Here is a 12316-nt window from a genome sequence, read left to right as displayed (position 1 = left end):
GGGAAGCAGCCAGTCGTCAGGGAGCACGAGGAGACACCAGTATATGTGACACATTGAAAAGTAAGGTCTTAACTCTGAGATTTATATCTGGGGTACTCAGGCAGGGAAAAATTCCAGCAGGTAAGACTAGATAACCAATAATGCAGAGTAAGTCTAATCTAACAAAGAGGGGGGAAATAGTAGCTGTCCTCTCACTCTGCATTTATTTCCATGTAAATCAGGAAAACCCAAGTTACCAAGTGACTGTGTGAGGAAACTGCATCCCGGGAAAGATCAGAAGTCAACAGGGGTTCCACTAGCAAGGAGAATTATATTCACATGTGTTCTCTCCTATTTTTCTGATTCAGTCAAAATATATTTACTTTACACTTATGCTGAGCCAGATACCGATAAAGTCCTGGGGATATACGTTTATACAAATAGGATTACTATTCTCCAAGAGTTTTCAGTTAAAAGAAGACACAAGCCAGCATACAAAAATTCAAAATAATGTGGTAAATAGTATTATTTATAGGGTTCTTTAAGCAGGTGGAAAATGGGTACCCAGTGCAGCCTTGGGAGTTAGGTCAGAGAACACACTGGAAGTCTCACTACCTCTAACAGGGCCCACTGATTCAACGCAAGGAATATAGAGCACATTTTTTGGAGGATATTATGCACATATTCATTCATCCTAAACAGTTGAAATATTTTTGAGTGAATATGTTAATTACAGTGTGGTGTTTGCAACCCAGCTGCCTGTACATACTGAAATAATAGTGTAGGATTTGGGTTCCTCTGTTTGGCGTATTACCTATGTATTGAATTACCTTATCCTATGGTGCCAAAGTGAATTTGTAGGGTATTAGTCAGGTCTACAAAAAATAACATTCCAATTAACTTTCTCAGAAGACCATCAACTAAAACTCAGACTTGCAAAGGAAGAGTGTTGGAAATGCCCATGTGATATGCTTGAAGGGACTGAGGAAGAGCACAGTTCTCACTTCCCAGTGCTCCACACCTACTTACTTAATAGGTGAGATCAGTGGATTAAGCTTTGACCCTTTATTTATTTATTATTTTTTTTTTGAGAGAGAGAGAGAGAGAGAGAGAGAGAGAGAGAGAGAGAGAGAGAGAGAGAAAGCTCGTGAGAGCACATGGAAACAGGAGAGGGGCAGGAGAAGAGGAAGAGAGAGAATGTTAAGCAGGCTGCATGCCCAGTGCAGAAGAGCCTGATGCAGGGCTTGGTCTCATGACCATGAGATCATGAACCTGAGCTGAAATCAAGAGTCAGATGCTTAATCAACTGAGCCACCCAGGCATCCCAAGCTTTGATCTTTTAGAGTTATCTCTAAATCTATTTATTTCAAAGGCATTCATGGAGCACAGTACCAAGTTTTTCAGTGTCCTTGCAAGCCCCATTCAAAATATCATCTGTGTGCTTAGACTCAATTGACTGAGACCATCCAGGATGATGTTAAAGATTTTGGCAGACCAAAATCTCAACCTTGGAGACTCAGTGCACAGCAGAATATTAAGCTTTCCTCAGTAACTAGTGTAGCTTTTGAGCAGTAATGATTTTTGTTGCAAGTGGAATTTTAGAACACATCATATTACAGCATCTGCTTGTGCCCATGTTATGTGTGTTCCTGCCCTGTTCAGGTTCCGTGTGCCAATTTTACTCCCCTGTCAAACTGGGACTGTTTTATCCCTGATGGTGCGGCTGCCTTATTAAAATGTTTCTGTGGTTGGCCAGGCTCAGTTGCCAAGGTAACCATCCTGTTGTGTGTTGCCTTTAGGAGTTTATCATTAGATACATGAAAACCTTGACTGCATGTAAATAATAAAAGCTATCAAGGTAATGTGCCTTTGTGTTTCACGTGGTATTTTCCAGAGACTCACAAAAATATGTGATAATGCTGAGCTTCTATTCATATGCTTAGTCAGTGATTATCAAAGGTCTTGATAGGACTATATTAATCTTTCCTTACATTTTTAAAAGTTTTAGTTTATAAGTAGGGAGCCCAATTTAAAATATTTTATTTATATTATTTTATGTCAAACTTCACGCAAAAGTAATCTGATGGAGTTTTGACATTGGTTGCGGCAACTTCGAAGGAAAACAGTTGTGAAATTCTTTTAGGCCTCTAAACTTCATTTCTCCTTCTTTCTAGCCTACCTCTGCTCTCAGCCACTGGGTAAACTAGTAATTGTATCAGCATTATTTCCTCTTCTCAAATATGATCCTATTCCCCCACCCCTTGCCCAAAAGCCAGAATCATAGGCTTTGGAATTCAGATATATATTTTGGCTTATGTCTTTCCTTTGCTATACTCTTCATTCATTCATTCATTTTCTTTTGAGCCTCAGTTTCCTTATCTATATAAAGTTACAGATTGATCCATGAATGGATTAGTGATAATGAATATACATAAGTTAATAAAGTATCTGACATATTGTTGGTTTTAAAATAATTATATATATTATCAAAAATGAACCATTTGTCTTTTCATAGGGATTTATTTGATGTTTTCTTTCTGTTTGTATTGATAAAATGGTTGATAAAGAATGAACAGTAGGGTACCTGGGTAGCTCAGTCAGTTAAGGATTGGACTCTTGACTTCTGCCCAGCTCATGATCTTGTGGTTTGAGCCCCACATTGGGTTCTGTGCTAACAGCACAGAGCCTGACTGATATTCTTCCTCTCTCTCTCTCTCTCTCTCTCTCTCTCTCTCTCTGCTCCACCCAGCTTGCTCTGTATCTCAAAATAAGTAAAAATAAACTTAAAAAAAATAGAATGAGTGGCTTCCTAAGGGGGTGTTAAAATGATTCTAGGGAAACTTTCCTGCCCTCCAAACATTTGCAAAGATTTCTAGCCTACCAAGCTATGAGGATCTTTGCATTTTAGAATGCTTATTTTGGGTAAGTCTTTGTGTTTTCAGGAGTGTCGACTGAAAGAAAGTCAATGGCAAAGTAGGTGAGTAAATGCTTTATTCCTTGTCTTACTGAGGACTACAGCCTGGGAGACAGTCTTTCAGCTTGCTTTGAAGAACTGCTCTGAAGTTTGTTACGTACAGGGAATTTTATATGAAAAATGAGAAAACAGTATACGTACTTGTGAGCAGTTCTCCAAATACTTGTGGGTCACAAGGTCAAAATTAAGGTTTCTATTTGTTTGTTTGTTTGTTTGTTTGTTTTGTTTTGTTTTTCACATAGACTTGAGAAAGACTCTTAAGTCATCTTAATACATGATATTTCTATTGCCTCTGATTATTCAAAAATATTGTCTCTGTGCCTCTGCTTACCTGGTTTTCTGGTTCCTCCTGTTTTTGATATATCCTTGAGGTCACTAGGGACAGGTTGCTGTCCTTTCTGCAGGAGATCTGGGTGGCTCACACCCCTGTCCATCACACTTAGATTAACCAGCTGTATTTGAAAAGAAGTGAATTGGGCTTAGGTTCTATGAGATAATGATAACACACACTGCTGGGGGACTTGATGCAGATTCTGTTTCTGGTGAGTTACATCACATGTTTGTGCTACTTCCCCACCAGAGAAACCTAAACCATGAATTCATCGACAGTGAGGACAATTAGAGAAAAGAGAAAACCCCAAAACAAAAAGATGAATGAAGCTTGTGACAGATCAGCATACCCATTGATTTACGTAGAAAGCATCAACCAAGTTTTTAATTATTTTATCTTCCCCTGTGTAAGTTGCATCTTGTCTCACCAGACTTCCCCTCATATTTATATTTGTATTTTTTGTATTTATATTTATTTATATTTATATTTATTATTTACATTTACATTTATATTGCTTACTTATATTCATATTCATTCCTTCATTTTTTTAACCTCATCATTTTCACTCTTACAAGGAAAGAAACATCTTTCTGTTGCTTGCTCTGTTTAGTTTTCTAGAATTAAGGAAATCACCATTCAAGTACATTGAGCACAACCAAATGAGTCATCACTGTAGAGCTTTATGGTGGATGGGAAGGTGTTGGTTACATTTCCCATTCTTTCCCCATAGATTCCCCAGTGCTTTGTGGGTGCTTATATGACCCCACACAGAGCAACTTCTTTTAGTCTCTTCCTCTTTGAAAAAAGAGAAAGAAGGGAAGAGAAGAGAAGAGAAGAGAAGAGAAGAGAAGAGAAGAGAAAATGATGCACTATTATTCTCCACCCCAAATCTCTTCTTCTAAGAACTTTAAGCTTATGCAACGGTGATGCAGAATGACTTACAATGGAGCATTAGGTACCAATAAACTCAAGGGAATGAAAAGCACACTACTATGAGTTATAGTGCCCTGATGGGCCATTATATAGGCATCAGCAAGCTTTAAAAAATCACTGTGGTTAGACAAAATAATTTGCATTGCCCAATATCTTGTAAAAACAGCTGAATGTTTTATTTCACAAATTTCTTTCTCTGGTTATGCCTCAATGATTTTCACTTACTAAGTAGCATCACTGAGCCATGAAAATACTCTCCCCAGGCACACACAGCTCACCAGAATTTTTGTTCACAAAATATTGATTTCATGATTAAACTTTCTGTTGGATAAAAACTCAAGGTCTGAGCTTTAGACTTTTCATACTGGGTTGCATTTATGATTTGAAAATCCTTGAAAATTGTCTATTTCCATTAATAAAATATAGAGATAATGTTCTACTGGAGAAGATTAGATTTATTCCCAAATCCCTATTGCTCACAAGAGGCTACTATTCTGTCAATTTTATGATGATATTTAAATACTTAAACTTTATTATGTGGGCCACATGCCATTATTTTTACACCTGTAAAGTAAGACTGGAAGTTATCAGGAAACAAAATTGATGCATGGCTACTTAGAAGAATGCACACTGATATCTCTTGAACTACTTTTGATTATTGCCTTTTCTTCCACTAACAAAGCTGCTTACAAAAGAATGAATTTTCTAACTTCCATTTATAATGGCCACAGGATTTAAGTGGCAATGTGAGTTACTTAAACAAACTATGATAGGTTCTACATATAGTCCCTCTACTAATCAGATACTTTGTAATACTTGATTTCCTTTCTAACTTCCTCCATTATTTGGTTGGCAAACACTTAGGTGATCCTTAAAATTGCAATACATTAGGTCTTTAATGGAGTGATTCAAAGTTACCTTAAACACTCCAACATTGATTTTAAATTTAGCAAGACTTTAACTTGAAATCTAAGCTCCCGCTTCTACATTTGAAATTGGAGTTACATATCGAAAACATTTTTCTAAAGATCACATTGTCCTAAACAGTCAAAATATCAATATAAATGTACAAGCTTAAATTTTCTAATCTGATATAATAATATAGAGTCAATTACGTTTTGTGTGATTCTAAACTTTCATAAAATTTTAAATGCTTACCACTGACACCGCAATTATACCAACCTACACAACTTGGAGGGCTGCTTTCCTAAAGCAATATTTTTGGAACTGCCCTTTTGATTTCCTGAGTATTTAAGAACTAGAACTATTGGTTAGGATGAAGCTGAACCCTTGACTGCAATACTAAGGATACATATGAACGCTATTTAAAATTGTTGGTGACTCCATCACAAAAAGATGGAAGCGGTGAAGTTAAACATGCCCCTTAGATTTGGGACCCATGTTTAGTGCCTGTTGGCTCTGGCTCTTGGTTAGGATATTGTTTCTGTTGCTCTTATGTAATTGACTCTCTTCTGCAACTCTAAAGATACTGGACCTTGATGAAATCCTGCATCCTTATAAGACACATCTTCTTTTAGAACCAAGTAGTACTTTCAAGTATGAAAATGATGTCCAGTTGAAATTTTCATGTCTCTCAGGGCTTCTGCTTATTTGGTGTTATCAAAATGTGTTATTTTTAGCAATGAATTGCTTCATCCTCTAAAGAGATTGGATTATTCTAGGTTATTTCTAATATGTATAATATGAGAGAATCTCCAAGTTTGAAACATGTTTTAAAGCACATCTAGCCCACTTATTCATCAGACAGAAAAGAATTGCTTTTTTTTTTTTCAAAAATTTTTTTTCAACGTTTATTTATTTTTGGGACAGAGAGAGACAGAGCACGAATGGGGGAGGGGCAGAGAGAGAGGGAGACACAGAATCGGAAACAGTCTCCAGGCTCTGAGCCATCAGCCCAGAGCCTGACGCGGGACTCGAACTCACGGACCGCAAGATTGTGACCTGGCTGAAGTCGGACGCTTAACCGACTGCGCCACCCAGGCGCCCCAAGAATTGCTTTTTTAAAAGAAATCACATTTTAATTTTTTTAAGTGTATTTTGAGAGAGAGAGAGAGATCACGTGGAAGTGGTGGGAGGCAGAGAGAAAGGGACAGGGAGAATCCCAAGCTGGCTCCATCCTTCCAGTGTGGAGCCCAACGTGGACTCCATTTCACCAGGGGCTCAATCAGACCGTGAGCTAAAATCAAGAGTCGAATGCTTATGTGACCAATCCACCCAGGGGCCCCAAAAAATCACTTTTTAAAAATAAATCTGTAGTATATTGTAAACTTGTATGTTAATGTTAACTATTTGTTGTCCTCCTCCTCATCTACTCATATCATTATACTCAACTTTTTTATTAGGGTGGCCGTATAATTTTATCATCCAAACCGGGCAACCTTTGAAATTAAATTAGGGAGTGATTACTAATGAAGTAATCAGGCCTGTTCTGGGAAAACTAGGACATCTGGCCACTCTAGCTATGCTCAACTACAGTCACCTGAAATGCCTAGAACATTTCCATTCACAAGGAATTCTCTAGAGGAGCAGTTTTTACATTCTATGCTCCCTTAGGGATTTTTTAGTCAGCTAAATTTAAATACCACTATGGTATGTAAAAATATTCAAATAGGGTCACACTGATTAAATAGGTGACAGAAGACCCACAACTCTGTACCTTTAGCATCCCCTCAGAGCTATGATCCCTCAGGCACTACTTTGGAAATATGGAACTCCATAGGATTATTTGGAAACTATTGCATTAATGGAGAGAAAATAACATTTATCAAATATCCATGAGATGCCCGACCATATACATGTAATTCACTGGGAACAAAAGAGCTGAGATTTAAATCCACGTCTAATTGATTGCCCAGCCTTATTCTCATTCCTCTGAAGAAAGTGCGTTGCATTTTTGTATAATTCTTGTTTTAGAAAGTTCCTCATTGTATCAGTCAGGTCATCCTAACTTACACTATACCAATTGCAAATACTGTCCAAATTTCAGAGGCTTAAAAATAGGGGAGGAAAGTAGGCCTTTAAAATGAAAACATTTCTTGTTCACCCTATGTACCCATTGCAGGATGACAAGACACTGCTTATGACATTCCCTGAGGTATATAGGTTGTGAGAAGTTCTATCTTGGCATATGCTAACCATGCTCCCAGAAGCAAGGAAGGAAAAAAATGGTGAAATATTCACTACTTCTTAAAGTTTAGAAATAACAAATGTCTTTTTCCTCCACATCTCGTTAGCCAGAACAAGTTATATGGCCATAAGTTAAACAGAATGAGGGTGTATAATTTTTCCATAGACAGGGTCACCAAGTAATACAGTCAGTTAACCATGATCTTACCTTAACAAAATCTATATTTTTGAACTGGTCATTAATATCCCTTCTTTACTAAGGGATCCTTCATATCATGAGAGCCCTTATATATTTAAATTTTTAAAGTGGTTTGACTCACTCTTCAGTATCCAACTCAAACTTGTTCTTTTCCAAGTTAAATACTTCCAGTGTTTCAACTGTTCCTGAAAAGGCATGGTATACAGCAATGTTTCTAAAACTTGAATGTGCATTAGCATCTTCTGGAGATATCAAAATGCAGATTGTGATTCAGTAGGACTGGATGAGGCCTGTAATATAATTTTTTGTTTGTTTTAAATATGTTTTGACCTAGTTCTGAGGTCCTAGCTAGAAGCCAGCCAGTTTCTCTAGTTAAGTCCACACTCCAACCACCTGCATTCATAGGCTTTCACACTCTGGGTCATTATGTACCTGAGCTCATTGACCTAGGGCCAGGTGTCAGACGACTAGGGACAACCTTGACACCCAGAAACTGAAAATTTATTCAAACAAACCAATTCAGAAGAGGCAGAGAAACCTAGCCACCCCACTCCACTTACCGTACATAAGCTGCCGCTTACAGCTCCACCTTTCTCTTACCCCATGCCCAGGCACACCCTCTGTATGACCCTGACTGACACCATTTTCTCATTTGGACATGTCTATAATAGAGTCCTGTCTGTCATTTATCTTGGTGTCAGTGTCGTGTCCTGCCATCGAAAACTTAATCTGTGTCTATTGGTGGTTTCCACGTCTCTCTTTACCCAAATGTCCTTGGTGATGGAATATTCAAAATACTGACTAAACTCAGGGGACTGGCTGCATACCAGCCAAGGTGAGGTCCTCCCTTAGGGCAGTAGGAATGATGGATCACTTGAGCTGCACTTCTGGGGGCAGTTTTCCAGTATCTTCCTGGTCATTTCCTACATTTAGCAGAGGCTTATTTCAGGGTCTTGTCACTTTTTCAACACCAGTGCTGTTTTGTTTTTGTTTTTCTTTTTGTTTTTTTTATTGTTATTTGAGGAAGAATTCTGGTTTATCCATGCACTTCTGGTGACTCCTGTGGAAGAAGATATCGACCAGACTTCCTCAGAGTAGGAGGAATGACACTCTGTTTTTGTTGATGTTGCTTAGATGGCCCATCTTCTGTGCTGCTACACACCTTGCTGTTGCCAACTAACTTCATGTTGCCCAGATCCTGAGGGGTATTGTGGGTTGCATCTAGGTCAGTGGCCCAATGTTTAGACCAGAGTTGAATATCTTACCTCTGTCCTCCCACAGCTGCCAAAGTTACCCAATTGCATAAATAATGAAAAAAAAAGCATTGTCCAGTGTACTTGTGCTTTACGAAGTGCCACACCATGTCAACACGTGGATTGACTGACACTTTGGATAAGGGGCTGTGTTGTCCCAAGGAGAGCCAGCTACACCTCTCTAAGTATAGACCCCAGTCCCTGGGAGGTGGACTGGGAAGGGTGAGAACAAAAGATGGCTGCTTATGAGGTAGGCTACCATTCTCCTTCCCCTTTCTTGTAATCACACAGAAAGTCCTCACTGTGACTTAGACACAGAAACTGAACACTGTGGCTTTAGGCTGGTAGAAGTTCAAAACAGGAAAAAAAAAATAGGGGAGAGGGATTAAATAGAACCAAAACCCAAGATACTTGTGGGGGAACTAACAACAGAATACACATGCACAAAATTCATTAAAATAAAAATCCATAATGTGAGCCAATTAAGAATCCAAAATTTATTTTAAAAATGTATATAGCAATAATATATAAGAATAGGAAGTGGTTTTTGTGTTTCTACTACATAGATTCTAGATTAACTGTATTTGCTAAAATGCACCAATGACAAGGATTCATGGACTTAATCAATACTGGGCCTTAAATTATAATTATACCTGGGATCCCACTAAATTTAAACATGGTATCCCAAATAATCTTGGGAAAATAACTAAATATAAATTAGACAAAAAAAATAGCCATGACTCATTTTAATTACAGCCTTGGCTAAATTTCCCATAGTCATAGTACCCTTTGCCCTGAAATAGCTCATCTTAGACATAAACACTCTGACATATTGAGTAATAAATTTAAATTAAATTAAGTCTTTGACACTTACAAATTGGCTTGATAAAATGGGACCCCATGAGCCCCTAGTTAGAATGGTTAATACATCCCCAAATAAATCAAAACGGGGTCTTCAAGGATCAAAATTTATTATATAAGACCTAATTAATGAATGGGTGATTATCTCCATTGCTTCTTTATTTGACAGCCTCGTTTTGCCTGTTCTTAAACAAGGAAAGATTAAATGGCTTGTCATGGTAAACTACCACAACCTTAAGGCTGTGGTCATATCCATTAAGTCCCCAACACCCAATAGTATTGAAATTACTAATTTTATTCATCAGTAGCCAGTAAATATTTTGCTATTACATACTAGGCTAATATGTTTTATGTTCTACTACATGCTTACTCAATAACCTCTCAGCAGCAGTTAACCTTCACCTCCAGAGGACACACACACCTTTACTAGCCTCCCTATAATGTATGTGCACACCATCTTTGCAGACAAGATCTTAACTGCATCCACTTTTCTTCAGGAGCATAGGTATGACGTCACATTGATGATATCCTCCACTGAGGAAATGCATTTGGCACATTCTTAAAAACTCTTTGTGAGTACTGAAAGCACTATACTCCTCATTTACAGATGTTACTTAATTTCACTAATGGTGCTACTTACAAATCAACCTACCTTGAAAAATAGGCTCTAGAATCCATCCAAATCAAAATCAACAGGCACTCCCATTAGTGCTCTCAGAGACTCTTCACTGTAAAGACGTTAGCAACCTCCTTGTCTGCCTCCTAGAGTCTCTGGACCACCTATGATGGCCATAAATTGCATATGGGGTCCTGAGGCAAAAAAAACAAAAACAAAAACAAGAAAAAAACAAAAGAAAAAAACAAACAAAAATCAACTGCCCTTGTTGGCACCATTAGAGTGCAGATTGCTGGCAACAGTCTGGGCTCTCCTGAAAAGAGAGGCTGCCACACACTCTGAGACTGTAACCCTCCTTACCTAGTTTTTGGGTCATGAAAACTGCACCTTACAAGCTTGGCAAGGTTAACAAAGCCTTCTTAAATAGGACAGAGCCAAATCTGAAGCTATTGGTATATTCCACCTGCAAGATGGAGTGGCTTTCCCTGTCCTGAGTCCCTTGCCAAATATCATGGTGCTGGAGATCACTTTTCCCCACACCCCTTAGCTACTTGGGAAGCCTTAGAACAAACTGAGTGAACAGCAATCAGTCAATATACTGTACCAATGATATTTCTGCCATCATAATTTATATAGTTCAGTAGAATATTGCAGCTTACCATCCCTTAACTGGGATGTCCCTGATAGAGGATGGGACCCTAGATCAGCACATCTGGTGAAAATTTGGGAATTATTCTTAAGACTGAAGGCTTTTGTGAGCAAATGGTGCAATATGCACATTTGTACAAACTCTTGACTATAGTTTAAGAGAAGAGGTGTCCCCTTCAGGTTAAGGAATTCTGGGAATCTCTTGTCTCACAATGCCCAAAATAGAAATCAAAGTCACAAATGTCTCCACATATGGTCAGATGACAATACAAGGACTCACTAGGACTCTACCTATCTCCTTCAGTATTTCAGACATCAATGAACTTTAGTGCCCATGCACACATTTCACTTGTCAAAATACACAATGCTGCGCTCTTGGAAAAGGCATTCAATAGAACTTTAATTTCTCTAGTAGGTCCCACGCATCCAGTTTGATTGAGATGCCTACTTGACTTCCCAACAACTTAGAAAAAAGACAAAAAAACAAAAAGACAAAGAAACAAACAAAATAACCTACCAACTGGGTCTTAATCTCTCTTAATCCAAAACTGCTTCTTCTAAGACACTGACAAATTTGGACACAAGACATTTACTGCATTTACTGCTTCTCTTCTTTCGATATCAGGGATTCTGTTTCTTGAGCTCATTGTTTGCTTAGCCCATGAACCTTGCACTCTTCCAGAACATATACCCCTACACTCTGCCCCATGCCTAAGAGAAGAATCTTACACAGGTTGCCACTACCTGAGCCATTCTAAAATTAAGTGGAATTAAGCCATTCTAACATTAAGTGGAAATTATTGCTTTCCTGAGGCAACAATCTCTTCATATAGGCATATCTCTCAGCCTCTTGAGGAGAGGACCTCCCATTGCTTTGTGCCTTCTACTCCCCTCCTGCTTGCTATCAAGAGGTTCTGCCTATTTCCTACATGTGCCCCTTACTCTTGGTTATGAATACAACTAGCTTTTACATATACTTTACTGAACTTTTAGTTCATGCCTTCTAAAAATGAAGCTGCAAGACCTCCAACCTCGATCTAAGGAATATACCAATATGTTATTATCATAAATGCATAACTCCTACTTTAAACACATTACAACTCCATCAAGATACTGTTTGAGGCCATCAAAATTTAAATCTGATATTTATTTATTTTTGGCTAGTGTTGTATAAATGTTTCCATGGCAATGGGTTGGCCTACAAAGACTCTTTATACTTCTACATGTTGTGTTCTTCCTTTTTACTTTCAAAATAAGATGTTCTCTATGGTGTTTAAGGCAACTTCTACCTTATTCTCTAAAAGTCTCCTGTCTTATATTGGCCACTCAAATATCCCAAATATTCAAGCTAAAATTCGATTTCAAGACATCAAGG

General features: G+C 38.1%; 1 pseudogene; it reads right to left on the bottom strand.

Annotated features, from left to right (window-relative positions):
* Window positions 1–8749, bottom strand: part of LOC101088274 — a 32377-nt pseudogene extending 23628 nt beyond the window's left edge.
* Window positions 8750–12316: the final 3567 nt, after the last annotated feature.

Source organism: Felis catus, chromosome D2, assembly GCF_018350175.1.
Source record: "Felis catus isolate Fca126 chromosome D2, F.catus_Fca126_mat1.0, whole genome shotgun sequence".
Lineage (NCBI taxonomy): Eukaryota > Metazoa > Chordata > Mammalia > Carnivora > Felidae > Felis > Felis catus.
This window is presented reverse-complemented; position numbering and strand designations above follow the sequence as displayed.